General features: G+C 43.0%; 1 long non-coding RNA gene across 1 annotated transcript; it reads right to left on the minus strand.

The window, feature by feature from the left end:
- Positions 1–2,575: 2,575 nt before the first annotated feature.
- Positions 2,576–16,147, minus strand: LOC133512398 (uncharacterized). Its single transcript, XR_009798179.1, has 4 exons — positions 15,496–16,147; positions 15,068–15,201; positions 5,219–5,331; positions 2,576–3,409 (listed from the first exon to the last, which is right to left on the minus strand). It is a non-coding gene; the product is annotated as an uncharacterized LOC133512398 (long non-coding RNA).
- Between the last annotated feature and the right edge of the window lie 223 nt (positions 16,148–16,370).

A 16,370-nucleotide genomic window follows, 5' to 3' on the forward strand; every position in this document is an offset into this window, starting at 1 on the left:
CTGTTCGGTTTGCGTGTGTGTGTGTGTGTGTGTGTTGTTGTTGATTGTTTTACAAATGAGAATAAGATAAAATAAGTCAAATATTGTTTTTTTTTTTTTGCATTGTTCAGCCTTGAGCACATTTTTTAAAAAGGAGCCCTTTCATTTGCTGTTTAATTGAGACTGTTGCTTGAGCGCCTTTAATGAAGAGGCCTTTATTATTCATTAACGCTCAAATGGCTCTCGAGTGCAGCCCAGCAGCCTGGCAGATATTCGTCTTATTATTTTCGTATTCGTATTTCTTGGCTTGATGGGGGAGAATTTCTTTCATTTTCCAAAAGAAGCTGTTTCCAGATGGGAAAAGAGATTAAAATATGGATGTCATCATGTATCGCATTGATACACCAACTTTATTTATCACTATCATCTTCTTTGTGTACATAATTCATATTGTTTTGCTATGTAGTCATTTCTTTCATCTGATTTTATGATGATAAAATGATGAGTTCAGATTCAATTTCATATGCAGCTATTTAATCTCTTCATTATTTTGTAGACTTAATGCAGAAGAATGCAATTTCCAGACATTTTCATTCACAACCAAATTTAATTTTTTTCCAGGTGTTGTATATGCAGACTGCATGTAATCTGATCTAACATATTGCTTAATGTTATCAGTAGTAAGAAAAGTATCATGTAGCGTGGAAAAAATATTGAGTATCAATTCATGCTATACATATCTGGATGAATTTGGGAAACTACCTGAATACTAAATAAACACTAAATATCTCAAGGTCAATGGCAAACTGATCACGAACAAAAACATAGAGCATATTCAGAAGTGAATGCCGATAGCAGCAAGAGTAGTCAGCAACATTGCTCATATCAATAAATACCATCCAGATATGAATAGCAAATTGTGTATCCCGGCTGACTCGGGGCGAGAGGCGAGGTACACCCTAAAGTGGTCGCCAGCCAGTCAAATGGCACATACATCCATCCATTTTCTTTGCTGCTTATCCTCACGAGGGTCGCGGGGAGTGCTGGAGCCTATCCCAGCTGTCAACGGGCAGGAGGCGGAGTACACCCTGAACTGGTTGCCAGCCAATCGCAGGGCACATAGAGACAAACAGTCGCACTCATGATCACACCTACGGCCAATTTAGAGTGTCCAATTAATGTTGCATGTTTTTGGGATGTGGGAGGAAACCGGAGTGCCCGAAGAAAACCCACGCAGGCACGGGGAGAACATGCAAACTCCACACAGGCGGGGCGGGAATTGAACCCGAGTCCTCAGAACTGTGAGGCCAACGCTTTACCAGCTGCTTCATTGTGCCCCCCATATGTCACATATGAGTGATAAACAACAATCCATAATCACGTTGCCCCCCCTTAGCACAATTTAGTCTTCCATTGACCTAGCATGCATATTTTAGGGGTGTGGGAGGAAAGCAGAGTACTCGGAGAAAACCCACACAGAGCACGGGTGAACATGGAAACTCCACACAGGCAGGTCTAGGATTTAAACCCCGGTGCTCATGAACTGTGAGGCAGATGCGCTAACCGGTCAACCACTGTGCCGTGGAAGCTCAAAATAAAAATTAATATTTCGTTTTATCCAACATCTGTATATGTAAACAAGAATGTATACTTCTGGGATTGGCTGGCAAGCCGTTCAGCATGTACCGCACCACCTGTCCGAAGATAGGCGGGATAGGCTCCAGTGACCCTTATGAGGATAAGCGGCTCAGAAAATGGATGACTGGATGAATGAATGCTGTACTTAATCAAATACTGCAGATACAAAAATGTAAAAAAAGTGCATCATAGTCATTGGCTGGCAACCAGATCAGGCTGTACCCTGCCTCCTGCCCATTGACAGCTGGGATAGGCTCCAGCACTCCCCGCGACCCTGGTGAGGATAAGCGGTGAAGAAAATGAATGGATGGACGCATAATAATCACCCCCACTATACTGCTCAATGTATCAAAAAGGAACCGTAAATACAGTATAGAAATACTGTAAATATAAGAATAGTAAGCAGTTCTACACTGTACATACATATATATGTATCAATAAACACTATAAATGTAGACGTGACTACCACTTTTATGGGGCCTGTGAAAGCACATCGTTTGAGGTATACCAAAATCTGGATCAAAATTTCAAATCATCATATGTAATAAATAATAATGTCGAAATACCATAAGCGTTATTTGTCATGAAATCCCTTTTTTACAGCACCTTGAACAATAGTTGAACAAACTATTATCGTGGATTTCTGATTTCAAAATGAGTTATTGATTATATTGTCAAGTATATGTAATACTATGATGAAACATTTTTGGGGTTTCAGAGTGATAATGGCCCTCTGAGGGAAACTGTAACAATAATGTGGCTTGCAAAAAAGAAAAAAAAACGAGTTTGAAACCCCTCACAGAATAATCCAGCAGGAATTGCACCAGGATTGCTTCTTGAAAAATAGACATTGATCAAAGAGCAACTGTATCAATATAATAAAAACCTCACTATATTACTATTGATGCAAATGTGTATGGCAAACAACCTCAGTAAATAGATTCCATGGAAACAAGTGACTGTGGAGAGCAGCAACAATAAATGGCAGCGTCACAGACAAAACGTGGAATGCTAACAATCAGCAGCGTGAGCGTCAACAATGCGCGTCCGCATATCAATGATTTAAAATAGAATAACATACAATATATGCATGTGTGAATCTGAACAAAGGCTGTCTGTATAAAAATAGCTTAAAGTATATACTGCAAGTCGTCGTACTCACTATTAATTCCTATCTCTATTATGGCCACGTGTGAAGTCTCGCACGATTGTTAGTTTTAGCGAGCGAGCCCGCTTGTCTTACGGCGGATTAGCGTTGTTTTTGTCGTCGGGGTATCCCGGGTCGTCCCTTTCACATGGAAAGCAGCTCATCGCGCATGATGAATTTATGAGGGCTCTTGACAGCTTCTCGTGCTGTTTTGGGGGGGGGATCACTTTGTGGTGTTCGGGAGGGGAAAGTTGGCCGTCCAGACCAGCTCCACTTTCTCCAAGCCGCCTTTGTTCCGGCTCCTTTTGTTGCCGCCGCTCCAGAGGGTCCACCGTACCACCGCGGCGTCTGATGTCAGCATTTATTATTGATTTTTTTTTTTTTTTTTTTTAAACCAACACTGTCGGCGTTCATCAAATTTGCAATGAGGCATATTTAAACAGGTGGCGCTCGTCTGGGTCACCGGGGCCGCCGGGTCGTCGTCGTCTGGACGGGTATGAAAGTTTGATGTCGAGGGGAACCGGATCGGACGCGTTGATGCTCTTTCCGTCCTGGCTCGTGTTAACGGATTGGTTCACAGTGGCAAGGATGTTGTTGCTTTTTCCAGTTTCCCCTCGCACTTGATAGCGGCGACTCGGGCTGTCACTAGATTTTGAGAATTGATTTATCGAATGTTGGACCGATTTAATCGAATCTTCAGATGTAAATTTATCTTGCATACAAATTTAATACAAAATATTTTGGAGTGACGAGGGAGTGATATACTTGCAAAACCTTTTTGAAACTGAGAGCTCCATCTTGGCTTCCGATTCACGCAAACAAAGGGGTACTAATTTGATGTACTCTTCTGCAGGTGCTTAGGATAGAACAGGTTCATTCAAAGTTATTCTTACTATGGCTGCGAATAACCATTATTTTCCTCGTACATTAAACTGAGTATTATTATTATTTTTTCCCCAAAATGATACAATTCCGCTTCTGGTTTGGCTTTTAGCATCTGTCAGAAAATAGGGGAAAATGTTGATCATTGTTTTCAAAAGTGAAAGTGGATTTTAATAGCTACGTCGCTTGAACAATCCATGTGTGATCTTGACCAAAATGGGCAATTTCTCATAGATAGATATCCATCCATCCATTTTCTTTGCCGCTTATCCTCACGAGGGTCGCGGGGAGTGCTGGAGCCTATCCCAGCTGTCAACGGGCAGGAGGCGGTGTACGCCAAAACGTTCCAGCTGAGCCATCGTGCCACCCATGGATAGACAGAACAAAATAAATACGTAATAAGCACATTCATACAAAAGCTTCTACGGCCATGCACAACTAACGGCCAGCTTCTAGAAACGCAAACTGGCTAACAGAAAGCTGGTTAGCAAGTAGGCGCTATGTGAGATTTAACATCACATTGTCAAAATAGGGTAAATATTACATGACCTATTGGATACTTTGTTCATGCAAAGCCATGGATTTCCCCTTTAAGATGGTGACCCCAAGTGGACATTTTGTGGACGGTTTGTTGTTTTATGATGCAAAAATCCATTTTAATCCGATTATGATTAATCTATCCGATAATGGGTTGAATAATGGATTCTGAAAGTAAGTTATCGCTGCGTCGCTGGTTATGCGCAAACGTCCATCCAAGGTAATAAGATAGATAGATAGATAGATAGATAGATAGATAGATAGATAGATATAGATAGATAGATAGATAGATAGATAGATAATGACAAATAATTATACTGTTATTTGTCCAGTTAATAGTGGTGACATCATTTATCAAATTCCAATGGATATGCGTGCTATTATATTTCTTCAAGTCAAACATTAAAAAAAAAAAAAACCTAACCATTAGACCTTTTTTTTCATCATTGAAGGCAGTAATTATGGTTTAAATATGAATAAAAACCAATCGGGCTCTCGCTTTTATCTGAAGATTAAAGAGCTAGTGTGAACTGACACGGTAGATGTAAAATCAATAAGTTAAGTGTGTACAATCATTCGATGTTTACGATCCGGCAGCAATATGTAAAACTTAATAGGGCTCCTGGTCCCGCTGGTACAATTATTTGGCAGTAATTGGTATGGAAGATGTAAAATCAAAGGGTTTCTTTCTTCCGTCATAGCACACGAGCATCTTAGATGTGAAGATCCGGCAGCATTTTGCCAAATCAATAAAGAGTTTTCGCTCCTGGTATGTGAGGTGTAAAGGTATTGCAACAATTGACATGGATGATACTAAATCAATAACGTTCTGTCTCATGGTATTGTGTATTAAAAAAATAAAAATAAAGAGCTGGAAGAAATCAACACAGAAATACAAAATCAATAAACTCAATAATCAAATCAATAAGCTTCTTGCTGCCTTCCTGGCAGGGTTTGACATGTAAAATCACTCCTGGTATCGCATCATCATCTGAAGTTTAAAATCAGGTAGCAATTTGCAAAATCAATAAATACCTTCAATACACGGCAGCGGTTGACATGGACGATGTAAAAATCAAGCGTGCTCTTGCTCCTGGCTTGGGGACATTCACGTGACCTTTACTCTGAGCATCCTGACAAAGATCTCTCTGAAAATCAATAAAGTACTTGATGTGTGACACCATCCGATAATCATCTCCTGGAATGTGGTGCTGTGCGCGCTTTACTGAGTGTATAGTAGCCGTAACTGAATATTTATTATTTTAACAGTATCTCCTTTCGAAGAAAGATGGAACATTTCATATCCATTAAAGGACTTGGTTGGAATGTAGGATTTGAACAAAAACATACAGCACGCCCTTGCCTCAAAAATGTTTTTTTTTTTTTTTTTTTTATTTTCCACCGAATCCCTCCCACCTTTCCCTGACTGGACTCTTAGTGTGGTCTCTGATTTAAGTATGCCAATTTAAACACAATTATGATTATCCATCCATCCATTCAGCCATTTTCTTTGCTACTTATCCTCACAAGGGTCGCGGGGAGTGCTGGAGCCTATCCCAGTTGTCAACGGGCAAGAGGCAGGGTACACCCTGAACTGGTTGGCAGCCAATCGCAGTGCACATGTGGACAGACAACAGCCGCACTCACAATCACACCTACGGGCGGAAACCAGAGTGCCCGGAAAAAACCACGCAGGTATGGGGAGAACATGCAAACTCCAAAGGGGGGGGGGGGGGGTGCTATTGAACCCGGGTCCTCACAACTGTGAGGCCAACGCTTAAGCACCTGCTCCACCGTGCCGCCTCTGTTATGATTAGCAGTCCTCATTTATTTCTGCGTTAGTTTTAGCTCACTGCTTCTTTTTACGCATGAATTTCTTTTTGGGGCAGCAAAGTGACTCAGCTGGTAAAGTGTTGGCCTCACAGTTCTAAGTTCTGAGTTCGATCCCGGCCCTGCCTGTGTGGAGTTTGTATGTCCTCCCCGTGCCTGTGTGGGTTTTCTCCGGGCACTCCGATTTCCTCCCACATCCCCAAAACATGTAACATTAATTGGACACTCTAAATTGCCCCGAGGTGTGATTGTGAGTGCGGCTGTTTGTCTCCATGTGCCCTGCGATTGGCTGGCGACCAGTTCAGGGTGTACCCCGCCTCCTGCCCCTTGACAGCTGGGATAGGCTCCGGCACTTCCCGCGACCTTTGTGAGGATAAGCCGCAAAGAAAATGGATGGATGTATGGATTTCTTTTTGGTGGTCAGAGGCAGCTCCACTGTCCATAAAAATATTATTTATATATATATATATATGGATATATAGATACACACACACACATACATTTTCTGAGCTGCTTATCCTCACAAGGGAGCCTATGCCAGCAGTCATTGGGCAGGAGGCAGGGTACACCCTGAACTGGTTGCAAGCCATCTTTTAATATTCCGTGATGGCTGCACATTTTTTTGCCTTTGACAAAAAAAAAGTAAAATCGTTTGAGAAACGAACTCATTACGAATTCAATGTCCAAACATTGCCTTTGCTCAGAACGTGGACCCTCCCGGTCCAGAAAGGTGCCTCGGTCAGGTGCGCTGTTAAATCCCGCCGGCGTGTCTCATCTTCTCTTCAAATCTATGCAAGAACCCCGCAATTTCTCTCTTCACCTCGTCGTCTGCGCGCATTATCCCGAGTGGCCCTCCCTCTCCCCTTTTTCTCCCTTTGTGCCCATCATGACACTCAACTTCAGTATAATGTGAAACCGTACGCAGCCGCCGCAGCAACCTAATCTGCGCTAACAATGCTAATTATGCTAATTACCTCGCCATTAGCCGCCACTGTTTGCGTGTAAAGGGCCGCTCGGGTTTCACTGGCTCAAGGGTAACGTTCCGATTAACCGATAGAAGAATAAACGCTAAATAATAATGTCGAAATGCCACAACTTGTTGTGTGTTTGTGTGTCTGTACATACCTAGCTACTGTACATACATGCACGTTTTTCTGTATGTGTGTGCGCTTAAGTATGAATGAGTGGTCTGTGTGTGGGATTAAAATGCAGTACAACATGTGTGTCTATGTGTTAACGTGTGTTGCGTGTCTACTCGTGTGTGCACGCACACACACACACACGCGCGTACGTGCGTGTATTTCTATGTGCGTGTGTGTATGAGTCTATTTTCCCGCGTGCACGTGCGTGAGTGTCTTTGTGTTTGTGCAAAGTGGACGTGAAGGCATGTATGTGCCTTTTCTCCGGCATCCCTGGTGCGAAGAAAAGAGGTGGAGGAGAAAGTTCTCGACGGAGGCGGCCATTGTGGGGGCAGGAACACTATTCCCATTCAACCATGTGTGTGCGTGTGCGTGTGTGCGCGGCGGCATCCTCCAGAAGCTTTGGGAAGCAAAGCAGCTCATTGAAGATGCTTTCGCCAGCATATTGTGAGCATGGTGGGAATGCGGGTTTAGCGGGTTCATGGACGTCCCCAAATTGTCTTTGATGTTTGGAGGAACGCATACCTTCCGTTGGTAGATGAAATCCTGTCTGCGGTAATCTCGCTCTATATCGCGGTTCATTTTTTTTTTTTTTTTTTTAAACAGATTTTCTTTTCGTGAGGCATTGTAGTTCAGTTGATTGCGGCGTGAAAGCACCGACAACTGCATTGTGACGGCAGGGTCAACGGCTAATGCTCGCGTAGCAGATAAAGAAAGCTTAGTTTCTTACCTGTTTAAAAGAACAAGCCATTTTTATTTTTTGAAAATAGATTCATTAATGCTCGCGTAGCAGATAAAGAAAGCTTAGTATCTTACCTGTTTAAAAGAACAAGCCATTTTTATTTTTTGAAAATAGATTCACAAATACCAACCTTAGCCTGACGGATACTCACTCGTAACAATATCGACAGGAACAAGTGCAAGTAAAGAAGAACGTTTAGCTTGATTTACTTCAGAACTGTAGTTTAAAACGTCGCCACAGGTGCAAATGGTGCTTGTGTTGCAAATAAAATACCCGCACCTCCGTTAAAGCACAGGAGATTTCATTTACTGCGAGTGTTTTCTGGAACATAACCCCAGCAATAAACAAATGTTAACTTAATGGCTAACCTGCCTCTGGATTTAGCTTAACCGTTCAGAACGCTTCCGCCCAGTTTGGGTTAATGGCGAACGGTGCCGCGACAAAATAACTTTGAATGGCTACAATTTTTGTAACCACAAAGTTGACGAAGATTACAACAGTTGATGTTTATGCTTCGTTCATGTTTACATATGTATAAATATGAATAGATGATACATGTCTTTAAACCCCCACTGACATCCCTATAAACATTCTAAAATACATATTGTAATGATAAATACATGTAACATTATTCACTTCAATGTCTATACTAAAAAATAAATATGAGCGGAGAGCCCGTCATCCGTGCGCAAAGTCTCGTTCGATATCCAAGTGGTAGCCTTATTGCCTGCAACGTCGTCAGCAGATGTTACACCGGGACATTCGCCATTGAAAACACGTAGTGGCACCTGCGATGGGACACGGAAGCTCTTTTCGAAGATAACGTCTCTTAATCGAATGAAGTAACGGGGGAAATATTACCCTAGCGTTTCGAGCCACATTTAGAGGATATGCGGATCACTTCTAATTAACAACAGACTCCCCAACAGTATGTATTAGCCAACCCGGCCGAAGCGGACACAGACACATTTAGCACCTCTGACTTATGTACGCGGATCTCTTGTTGCATTCTGAGTGGATCACAACCCCCCGCCCCAAACTATTTTTTTGAAGTAGCTCTATACACAAATACCTGTCATTTGGAACCCACGAAGCTCTCGTCCTTTGCACCCGTGCAATCCATTTTTCACGACGAACCGGCTCTTTTTGAAAAGTATGAAAAGTAAATCCATCCTCCCAAGTGTTCGAACAGTATCCAGCAATACGAGCCGGTATTTTGGCTAACACGAAGGAACAATCAGCTACCTTCCCGTAGGTAAATCTGGTATAAAGACACGAGGCCGCCTGATTGCGCTCTTGCTGATAACATCACTTCCTGCTTCTTCTCCAAAACAAATCCCTCAAGAGGATTTTCATGGTGGGAGTTACAAAGAGCCATATATGTCAAAATGATGTTTTGTGGTGAAAAAAACGGATGGGTCCATTCCGTTTATTAAAAACATACTAAAAATCACGCTTTTTGTGTCAGTGGGGCTTTAAGTTTTGTTTACGAAATCGCAGCAAAATATGTTAAATTCATTACGCTTTGAAATGCACATGTACTTTAAGCTTATTTGAAGACTAAAATGTATGTGATAGTACATCAAGTTTTTTGCTGACCATTGTTTTTTTATGTAAACGTGTAATAAGTTCATTGAAGGCTAAATTATCTAATGTTTTTGAAAACACACGTTGGCTTTAATGATGATGACAAAACACATGCATTAAGTTCATTGAAAGCTACGGGCTTCTATTTTTGTAGGCTGGATGTTTTCTAATTTGACAGACCAAGCCTGTGCCAAGATGGCCGTACCAGCGCGATGAAGGAGAGTCCAATTGGTGACAATTTGGTGACTGAAAGTCCGTCTAAACTTAACACTTTCTGGGACCAGAGCTAACGCTTGGTCCAAGGTAGACTGCTGGTCTGATGAAAAGCTCATTATTTCCGCAGTCACAATTTTGATAGTTTTAATTGGTGGTTGGTCGGCCGAAATGAGTTTCCTCCGCAGGGTGTCTGGGCTCTCCCTTAGAGATAGGGTGAGAAGCTCGGTCATCCGGGAGGGGGCTCAGTGTCGAGCCGCTACTCCTCCCCATTGAGAGGAGCTGGGGCCTCCCTGGTGGGGTGTTCCGGCCATGTCCCACCGGACAGAGACCCCGAGGATGACCCAGGACACGCTGGAGAGACTATGTCTCTCGGCTGGCTCGGGAACGCCTCGGGTACTGGAAGAAGTGGCTGGGGAAAGGGAAATCTTGGTATCCCTGCTGAAGCTACTTCCCCCGCGAACCGACCCAGAAAAGCGGTAGATAATGGATGGATGGATGGTTTACCGTGATGTTTTTCAAATGTAAAGTAATACTACAGATAATGAAATGGGAATGAGCTCAGCTCATGCATAAAGTTCACTCATCATTGTGACTTGCAGCATTGACCACATCAGATTTGAAGTGATGTGCTTTAAGTGCAGACCTACAGCTTTGATATGAAGGTTTTTACATCCAAATCACGTAAACGGTGTTGGAATTTCAACAGTTCGTCAATATGCCTCACGCTTTTTAAAGGCTGGCTCGCTGCATGTTAACGTCTCGTATACTCTGGTGAAGCAGAGTTTCCCCGGTAATCGAAACACTTCAGTCTTGAATATCGTGATTTCTAGCTAGTTTTACTGAGTGTCCAGCATCTCCAAAGCAAGATCTTTGATGACTCGCCCTGGTGCAGTGTTTGGGTTCTGCACCACTAGAATGACATAATGCGGATGACGGCTCAATGCCATCATCATGGCTGATTTTCTACTTTGCTGTCTCTTTATTGATTATTGAGAAATTTAAGTTGTGTGTGCTGTGAAATAAATGAGACACCTCTGGAATGAAACAAAATAGCCCAAGCGAACCATTTGGACAGTTTTCAAAAATGGTTCCACCGGAATAAATGTGAATAGCGTGCATCGACCACGCGTTGAATGCATTATTGTCATCATTGTTATCATCTGTCCATTCTCTTAATCAGAATCAAAATCATATTTATTTTGCCAAGTGTGTCAAAAACAAACAAACAAGGAATTCATCTCCGGTAGATTGAGCCGCTCTAGTACGACAACAGAGAATACTTTTGAGATAAAGACATTGCGAGTACACTTTTCTTTGACAATCATGCAAAAAATGCAGGGTCCTCTTGCAATTAGAGAAATATGAATGCCTAATAGAGCAATAGTTCAATTCCATTGTGCAAAGGGGGGTGGGACAATGTCGATTGTGCAAATGGTGCAGATACTCCTTAGATGTGCAAATGATGCAGCGTGGTGGGACTACTACAACGAGTGCACTTGTAATGTATAATATATAGTAGTAATTGGCCCAGCAGAAATGTGACAAACAAACCTCATTAACTCAGCTGACTTTGGCTGAGAGATGGGGGACACGCTGAACTGATCGCCACCCAATCGCAAGTGCAGGGCACACAAAAACAACAATTCGCACTCACATCCGCACCAATGGGCAATTTAGTCTTCAGTTAACCTACCATGCATGTTTTTGGACAGTAGGAGGAAACTGGATTACCTGAAGAAAACCCACACAGGTGTGGGGAGAGCACAGGCGAGTCAGGTTTTGAAGCCCGGCCTTCAAAACTGTGAAGAATCTGTGCTAACTGGTCCTCCAGTGTTCCACTCATTATGATCATCATTGTTTTTTTTTGTATTTCATCCCAGGTACTGGGCACCACGTGGCTATTGGATCAATCATTGCCAGTAATTTTCACCAGCTCAATCTCTATTTAAAAAAGGTACGCTAACGTTAATGTTCCAGTCACGCAAGGATCTCTGCTTCCTCTTCCGTAAAAACTCCATCCGAGACTTGATGCGCCACATTTTGAAGGAATGAGAGGAGCCGCCTGTATTGGACAGGATTGATGACGGCTGTGACAATTTCCACATCAACGCAGACATCCAGCTTTTGAATGTGCTGGCAGTGCGCCGGTCAGCAAAATTACCAAACCTCCCGGCAGCTTTGCACCAAGCGTTGCTCTGGATTTGTGCGAGTCATGAAATCGGAGCACTATAAATTGTCTCCAATTTTAATGGAAATATATATGTGGTTCTTTGGAAGCTAAATTGTCTTTGATTTTTCTGAAAACATTAATTGATTAGAGATTAACTTCAGTAAAGACTAAGTTTTTTTTAATGTTACAAAAACATGTGCATTGAGTTCTTTGCAGTTTACCGGTCTTCAGTTCTTTGATGATTTCGAAACCTCACACAATGGTTCCTTTGTCTCTAATTTGTTTTAGATGAGCAGCAAAGACATTTAGTCTTCGCGTAACATGCGTAGAATTCTAAACACAAAGACAATTTGCTGTCGTCGTCGGTGGAGCCAAAGTAGGTGTTCTCTTTGGGATTTGACAAAATGAAGTCCTCGTCGGCACTGGTAATCCGCAAGAGCACGTTCGTGTTGTTTCTGTTAATCTGAGGCCGATTGTACGCTATTGCGCATCTCATTTTGTCTGATGAAATGAAAGGCGCCAAAGAGCAAAGTGCTGACGTGCGGGGCGTCAGCTTTTTAATTAGGTAAAAGCTTCAAGTGAAATGTCACATTAATGAAGCGGGCCAGTGCGGCCCATCCCTGTGGGATGCCACTGCATCCTCAATCAAATTGACTACAAATAGCAACTCGCAGTGGAACAGCTTGCTGCTTTTGAACGCTCATTGTAAACCCTAACCCTGGCTTGCAACCCCAAATGTTTGGTGGAAACCCCAATTTGTGGCCAAAATCCCAATTTGAACAGAAACTTTTTCACAAAACCCTAATTTTTCCTCAAAACCTTAATTTGAAACCTTTTCTCCAACGCTGGTTTGAAACCCTGATTTGAAATGCCAACATCTGCTTGGTACCTTGTCTGAAAACCCTAACTTTGGTTTGAAACCCTGACATCAACTCTAACCCAGTCTTGAAAGCCTAATCTGAAACCCACCAAATATGCAGCTATGTGGGTGATTCCTTCGCCTTGTTTTCGCTCAGCCGACTTGGCAGGCGTGCAAACATTCCTTTTAGTTTCTGGTCGGGAGAACAACAACAACAACAACAACAACAACGGTGTGAGTGACAGACATAGACGACCCGACCCCAGAGAAGCCTTAGCAGCGGTGGCCAACCTGAACAGATTTTCTCGGTTCCATACGGCGATCACGCGCTAAAAAAATTGCTGATATGTTTTCGGACACCGGCATCAACGGGAAAATTGAGGCGCAGTAGGGAAGGGAACCATTGATGTCACTTACATTGTTCAAAAGCAGCCTGAAGGTTGGTAGTGTGACTTTTAAGAGTGGCATGACAGTGGGACCCCATTTTGTGACATCGTAGCATGACATCATAATGTTGAACCTTAGTTTGAAACCCTAACACTAGTCTAAAACCCCAATTTCAAACTCTACTTCTCATGATGAACCCTAATTTTGAACCCTACTCCTGATTTGGAACTTTAATCCAAAACTTGAACTAGAAACCTGAACTTGAAACCGTATCCTTGGCTTGAACCCATAATTTTAAAACCCTAAAATCAGATTTGACAACCTATTTTCCAACTCTTAACTTGGTTTGGAACCTTAACAGTCCCCTTCCATTACATTTTTATCTTCTTATAACGTTTGATGTCCTGGACGGCCTCACAATTCTGAGGTCCCGGGTTCAATCCTGGAACCCGCCTGTGTGGACTTTGCATGTTCTCCCCGTGACTGCGTGGGTTTCCTCCGGGCACTCCGGTTTCCTCCCACATCCCAAATACATGCAACATTAATTGAACACTCTAAATTGCCCCTAGGTGTGATTATGAGTGCGGTTGCTTGTCTCTGTGTGCCCTGCGATTGGCTGGCAACCAGTTCAGGGTGAACCCCGCCTCCTGCCCGTTATCAGCCGAGATAGGCTCCAGCACTCCCCGCGACCCTCGTGAGGATAAGCGGCTAAGTAAATGGATGTATGTTTGATGTCCTTTTATTGAGTTTGCAGGGAGATTTGGTTTTGAAATGGTCTCCTTTGTCAAGCTATTCTAGTCTTTTTCACATGGCAATCGAGACAGCGTGATTTCTCATTAACATGCGACATGTAAATAAGCTTTCCTCCGATTGACTTGCTAATTTTCTCAATGGAAATGCGAGAAACGTCCTCGCTCTGATTGGCTGTTGACAGATGGCAATGTCTCGGTGGCTGGGCCAAGCATTTATAGTGTTCATTTCATTCGATGTGGGGGGGGGGGGGGGTGGTCTTAATATCATCATGAAACAGAATTGTTCAATTGTTGTGTTGGATTGTTCACCCAGTACTCGTAACACACGACATAAAAGAGAGGAGCATATTTTTAGAAGGGGACTCCATTCAATCACTTCAGGTTTACTGGCCCGCGGAGTTCATCTCTAACGCACATTTCGGAAACATTTGACCCCAGTTAAATCCAACATCATAAATATACAGTAGTTAAGTATCGTTGTAGGGGTGGGGTGTATAAAATTCATGAGCGAGCACAAATATTATCACCGCATATTAAACTGCACACATTTTTTGATACGTCTATACTGTCTATTCATGAAGCACTGACGCACGTAATCTGTGTTAAACTGAACACACTCCAACTATGGCCGGCCACAATACTCGTTCTCATAATTTAGAGCTATGGTATTAATGTCCGCGGCATGGTGGAGCAGCTGGAAAGTGTTGGCCTCACAGTTCTGAGGTCCTGGGTCCGATCCCGGCCCTCCCTGTATGGAGTTTGCATGTTTTCCCCGTGCCTGCGTGGGTTTTTTCCGGGCACTCCGGTTTCCTCCCACATCCCAAAAACATGCAACAACATTAATTGGACACTCTAAATTGCCCGTAGGTGTGATTGGGAGTTCGGCTGTTTGTCTTTATGTGCCCTGCGATTGGCTGGCAACCAGTTCAGGGTGTACCCCGCTTCCTGCCCATTGAAAGATGGGATAGCCTCCAGCACTCCCTGCGACCCTTGTGAGGATAAGCGGCTAAGAAAATGGATGGATGGATGGTATTAATGTCCACAAAACATCTAGGTTGTTCAACGTACGAGATGTACCACAGAAGCATCTCGCAAAGTGAAAAAAATGCACCACGGCGAGTGCAGTTTAAGGACAAAACAACACACATTGCCCCCTCTCCCACCCCCCAAAACACACACACACACACAGACTTGAAACCTACTTGAAGAAATGCGTCAAAATAGAGTCAGGAGGCGTCTCTCCACATTGAACCTCTTCATCGACGTATCCTTGCACTCAGAAATAAATCTTACAATGTGGTCCTTTTCAAAGGCAAGCGGAAATCAGGGCAACGTGCTGCGCCAATAAAAGCAAAGCAAAGCAAATTTATTTGTAAAGCGCATTTCATACACGGGGTAACTCAATGTGCTTTACGTGATTAAAAGTATTTGAAAACAAAGAGGTAAAACATTAGATTTAATTAAAAATAACAATGAAAAATATAAATATATATTTTTTAAAAAGTACAATTAAAACCACGTACAGTCCAAGAAATGCGATTAAAAAGTGGAAATACTCTAAAAAGCATGAGAAAAAAAGAACAGTTTTCAAGATGGCTTTAAAAGCATTCACACTTGGGGGTGACCTCACCTCTTTTGGCAACTTATTGCAGCCAGTCCAGTCAGAAGACCATTAGAGTAGTCAAGTCTACTTGAGAGAAAAGCATGGGTGTGTTTTTCCTGGTCTGCTTGACACATACAAGCCTTCACTCTAGATATGTTCTCCAGATGATGAAAGGCAGTTTTTGTCATGAGCAAGGCTTGGCTAATGCCAAGAGGGGCGTGGCCAGGCCACTGCTCTGGGGGGTGACCCCTGTCACCTCTCACAGCTGTTTCACATTCGGACTGTAATTAGATGGGAATTTAAATTGGAGCTTTTGCTTTTGTTGCATTCGCTGCCTGTGGGACTCTCCGCTTCTATGCGTAAGTTAGAATAACCTTGGTCAGAGCGATTCTATGCCCTTTAGTTTGATCCCGTCCTGTTGAGTTTGTTGGTTTGCCCCAGAGTCATCGGACCTTGGTGTACGTCTTTCGGATCCCGCCTAGCCTAGCGTTTCTGTGCCTCTGCCTTGTCGGACTGCTACACCGTGTCTGACCCAGTTTCCGGAATAAAGCACACTGAACGTTATGCCTCGGCCTCGAAGTCCTGCATTTGCGTCCGCCCCCGTACCGGAGGTTCTTGACAGTTTTTGTGATGGATGCGATATGACTCTTGAAAGTCAAGTCGGAATCAATAAGAACACCAAGGTTTCGGACTAAAAAAAAAGTTTTCACGGGTTGCCATGGAAGCTCCTAATGTTAGGGTAAGTGTGCTTGGTGTGACATCATGTTAACTATTGTCCATTTTTAATCTTTTGAGGGAAACCCAAGGTGCACCTGTTCAGGATTATGCAGTTTTGCAAAGGCCACTGAGTTTTCAACCACTTACCTATCACCATAATTAATAATGATCAGTAATACAATACT

Source organism: Syngnathoides biaculeatus, chromosome 14, assembly GCF_019802595.1.
Source record: "Syngnathoides biaculeatus isolate LvHL_M chromosome 14, ASM1980259v1, whole genome shotgun sequence".
Taxonomy (NCBI): domain Eukaryota; kingdom Metazoa; phylum Chordata; class Actinopteri; order Syngnathiformes; family Syngnathidae; genus Syngnathoides; species Syngnathoides biaculeatus.